The 4,508-nt window shown below is 49.3% G+C and overlaps 3 non-coding genes across 3 annotated transcripts in view; all 3 read left to right on the top strand.

Moving 5' to 3' along the window:
- Window positions 1–264: 264 nt before the first annotated feature.
- On the top strand, window positions 265–2,559 carry LOC124319258. Its single transcript, XR_006912955.1, has one exon. It is a non-coding gene; the product is annotated as a small subunit ribosomal RNA (ribosomal RNA).
- Window positions 2,560–3,495: 936 nt separating this feature from the next.
- LOC124319254 lies at window positions 3,496–3,648 on the top strand. Its single transcript, XR_006912950.1, has one exon. It is a non-coding gene; the product is annotated as a 5.8S ribosomal RNA (ribosomal RNA).
- A 641-nt stretch (window positions 3,649–4,289) lies between these two features.
- The window catches only part of LOC124319255, a 4,575-nt gene continuing 4,356 nt past the window's right edge, over window positions 4,290–4,508 (top strand). The window contains exon 1 of the ribosomal RNA XR_006912951.1: window positions 4,290–4,508. This exon is cut by the window's right edge and continues 4,356 nt beyond it. This is a non-coding gene — a ribosomal RNA (large subunit ribosomal RNA).

The following is a 4,508-nucleotide window of genomic DNA, read 5'->3' on the forward strand; positions in this document are numbered from 1 at the left end:
TCCGATTCACTTTGGGCTCATAGACCGTTGAATGGTCTTTGACTTTGGAAATTGAAATGAAAAAAATCCAACAAACGGATCGGATCGGTGTTTCTCTTCACTGGGACTCGCTGTGACACGCCAGGCGTTGCGATCAAAAATTTTAGTTTCCGAAGAAAAAGAAAAAAAACGAAAAACGTGTTGATTTGGTGTGTGTTTGGTGATGCGTGGGCGAAATAAAAACCCGCAACTCGCCGGATGCATATCAAACAAACATACACGAAATACCTGGTTGATCCTGCCAGTAGCATATGCTTGTCTCAAAGATTAAGCCATGCATGTCTAAGTACAAGCCGCTAGACGGCGAAACCGCGAATGGCTCAATAAATCAGTTATGGTTCCTTAGATCCACTCCATCCTACTTGGATAACTGTGGTAATTCTAGAGCTAATACATGCACTCGAGCCTCGACTGCGGGCTTTCGGGCTCGCAGAAGAGGTGCTTTTATTAGATCAAAACCAGTCGGGGCCGGGCTTTCGGGCTCGCGCACCGTACCAATTTTGGTGACTCTGGATAACTTCACGCCGATCGCACGGCCTTCGCGCCGGCGACGTATCTTTCAAATGTCTGCCTTATCAACTGTCGATGGTAGGTTACGCGCCTACCATGGTTGCAACGGGTAACGGGGAATCGGGGTTCGATTCCGGAGAGGGAGCCTGAGAAACGGCTACCACATCCAAGGAAGGCAGCAGGCGCGCAAATTACCCACTCCCGGCACGGGGAGGTAGTGACGAAAAATAACGATACGGGACTCTTCCGAGGCCCCGTGATTGGAATGAGTACACTTTAAATCCTTTAACGAGGAACCATTGGAGGGCAAGTCTGGTGCCAGCAGCCGCGGTAACTCCAGCTCCAATAGCGTATATTAAAGTTGTTGCGGTTAAAAAGCTCGTAGTCGGATGTCTGTCTTCGGCCGGGCGGCGCCGCTCTGAATCAAGGGTGTTGCGTTTCACGCTCTGGGAGCCCGGGTGTCAAAGCCCGACTCTCTTCACGGTCGGACAACATCGCCGGAGTGGTGGTCGGTGCGTCGTTGTTGTATCTGCGGCCAGAGTTGGAAAGTTCTTTCGGGTTCTTTTTTAAATTTTGGTCGTAGTTGACTCGATTCGCTCCACCCAGTCAATCGTTCGGGGTGCCCTTCACCGGGTGTCTCGGGCGGCCGGCAACGTTTACTTTGAACAAATTAGAGTGCTCAAAGCAGGTGTATCCCAACGCCTGAATATCGCAGCATGGAATGATGGAATAGGACCTCGGTCCGATTTTGCTGGTCTTTTACTTTTGGACCCGAGGTAATGGTCAATAGAGACGGACGGGGGCATTCGTACTGCGGCGACAGAGGTGAAATTCTTGGACCGCCGCAAGACGAACAACAGCGAAGGCATTTGCCAAGAATGTTTTCCTTGATCAAGAACGAAAGTTAGAGGTTCGAAGGCGATCAGATACCGCCCTAGTTCTAACCATAAACGATGCCAACCAGCAATCCGTCGGAGTTACTCCAATGACTCGACGGGCAGCTTCCGGGAAACCAAAGTCTTTGGGTTCCGGGGGAAGTATGGTTGCAAAGCTGAAACTTAAAGGAATTGACGGAAGGGCACCACCAGGAGTGGAGCCTGCGGCTTAATTTGACTCAACACGGGAAACCTCACCAGGCCCGGACACTGGAAGGATTGACAGATTGAGAGCTCTTTCTTGATTCGGTGGGTGGTGGTGCATGGCCGTTCTTAGTTGGTGGAGCGATTTGTCTGGTTAATTCCGATAACGAACGAGACTCTAGCCTGCTAAATAGGTGACGGGTTTTATCAATTGAAACCGAAGGGAGTACGGAGGCGTCGGGATCAGGTGGCGGCGATTCGGGTCTCGGTGGGACTGGTTCCTTTAGTGAGGCAATCTCTCGGCTTGGTTTCGTTGTGCTTTGTTCGTCGGGTGTACGGCCTTCACGGGTTGGTTGCCTGGCGGATGAGGTATGGCGGGGCTTTGTCGGGAATGTCTCGCGGGGGCTGGCTCTATTGTTATTCGGTCGTCGTCATCCCCGGCGATACCTTCTGCTCTCGCGTCCGTCACGCAGTCTTCTTAGAGGGACAAGCGGCGTCCAGCCGCGTGACAGTGAGCAATAACAGGTCTGTGATGCCCTTAGATGTCCTGGGCCGCACGCGCGCTACACTGAAGGAATCAGCGTGTTTCACTCTCCCTGTCCGAAAGGACCGGGTAACCGCTGAACCTCCTTCGTGGTTGGGATTGGGGACTGCAATGATCCCCATGAACCAGGAATCCCTAGTAGGCGCGGGTCACTAGCCCGCGTCGATTACGTCCCTGCCCTTTGTACACACCGCCCGTCGCTACTACCGATTGAATGATTTAGTGAGGCCTTCGGACGGGCTTGTCGGGGTGCCGTCGAGTGGGGAGCAATCTCTGCCCGTGCGGTGCCTACCAACGGCGAGACTGAAAGATGGTCGAACTTGATCCTTTAGAGGAAGTAAAAGTCGTAACAAGGTTTCCGTAGGTGAACCTGCGGAAGGATCATAAACGAACAAGACAAATGTTTTGCGCATATGGCTTTGGTTGAGCACGAAACAACTAAAAGTTGCAAAACAAAAAAAACCCCATCAAAAGTCTTTCGGCGTAAGACATCGTATGAACTATGTGTGGGTTGACGGAAGAAAATCATTTATTTTGAACGGGTATCAGGCGCTCTGATGCGCGGTGGTTTAAAGCGGATTCGCCTTTTCAAATTGATTTTTCTTTCCTCTCGGCTCAAAAAAAAACACAAAGTCTTTCGATTTGGTCTATGGCCGTGAGCAAATTCTTCCTGCTTCGATGGTGAATGTCTCTATAGATTCATTCGACCTTTAGCGGCGCTCACAGTGTTGACGTTAGTAGAGTGAAGAATACGATAGCCCGCCTGGGCCGCGAGTACCGAAGGAACAATAAAGGAGATTTTATAAAGTCTTAGTCCCTAAATCAAACACTTTGAAAAATAAAAACTCGGTGGATGGAGAGTCGGAAAAAAAAAAAAAAAACATCAAGATTTTGAACGGGTATCAGGCGCTCTGATGCGCGGTGGTTTAAAGCGGATACGCCCAATCGAAATTGTTTTTTTTTTGTTTCTCTCTTCGTCTTCGGGATTTTTTGATTCTCGGTGGGGGACGAAAGTGTGAGACTTTACTCTGGACGTTCTTTTCGGGCGTAGATACTCGTGGTTGCGTGCGTGTGCGTCGTATAGACTAACACTCCAAAGCCCGACACTATGCCGTTGAAAACCGAATGTTTTTTAAGCTTGCCCTTCGCCCTCTCGATGAAGTAGGAAGAATTCAAAATCACAATAACACACTAAACCCAAATTCTAGTACGAGTGTTTATCGGAACATTTTCTTTCTGGCTTTCTTTCTCCGCCCTCGCATTCATTTGCTTGGGCGGGTTGGAGAAAAAGAGAGAAGAAAACGAATATGTCGTTTTATATACGACCCTGAACGGTGGATCACTAGGCTCGTGGATCGATGAAGAGCGCAGCAAAGTGCGCTAATCCATGCGAACTGCAGAACACATGGAGCATCGAAATCTTGAACGTAAATGGCGGCCCAGCTTCTCGCTCGGGCCACATCTGACTGAGGGTCGGTCGAATGATGAACGAACAGAGATTTTTTCAGTCTTGGTTTTGCATGTTGGGTCGCGGCGAGATTTATTTTTCACCCGGCCTGACCGCATAAAAGCTCCCGAATCTCTAACGTCTGGGTGCCGCGCGACTTAAGTGTCCGCGATGCCTCAAATACAAAAAAGGGGGAAAAATAAAAGAAGGTTCGCCCTGTTTTGTTTTTTTCCTCTCTATTCAAAAGAAACCTTTTTCGATGGCAAAACAGATGGGAAATTTTTGAGCCAACTCAAAAAAAAATTTTAGAAATAAACACATCTTCTCGAACAAGGTGTCGGCTGCGTGTGCGCGATATACCGCTTCAACGCGAGTTTAGTTGTGTGTGTGCGCCGGGCGTGTCGAAGTGTCGACCACCGCGAATTATCACTCACTCTAACCGCTCGTTATGCAAGCTTGGTTCGCGCACGACGCGTTGTTTCAATACAAAAAGCCGCAGGACGCCCTGTCACTTTTCGTAAATTAATTTTTGCGAATAACGAGAGACTCGCTTTATTTCGAAAAAAAAAAATTTGAACCGGCAATTATTCAATCTTTCCCGGCTTTAAAACGCCAAAGTCTGCCGAGCTAGATAAAGTGTTGTCTCCTTTTGAAAACAAACAATTCATTCTGACCTCAGTTTAGATGAGACTACCCGCTGAACTTAAGCATATCAGTAAGCGGAGGAAAAGAAACTAACAAGGATTCCCTTAGTAGCGGCGAGCGAACAGGGATGAGCCCAGCACCGAACCTCGCGCCCGGTTGAGCGGGTGCCGAGGAATGTGGTGTTCGGGAGGATCGTGCGCGTCTGTCCGGTATCTATCGTCCAAGTCTCCATGAACGGGGCGAG

Source organism: Daphnia pulicaria, unplaced genomic scaffold (assembly GCF_021234035.1).
Source record: "Daphnia pulicaria isolate SC F1-1A unplaced genomic scaffold, SC_F0-13Bv2 h1tg000149l, whole genome shotgun sequence".
In the NCBI taxonomy this organism is placed as follows: Eukaryota; Metazoa; Arthropoda; class Branchiopoda; order Diplostraca; family Daphniidae; genus Daphnia; species Daphnia pulicaria.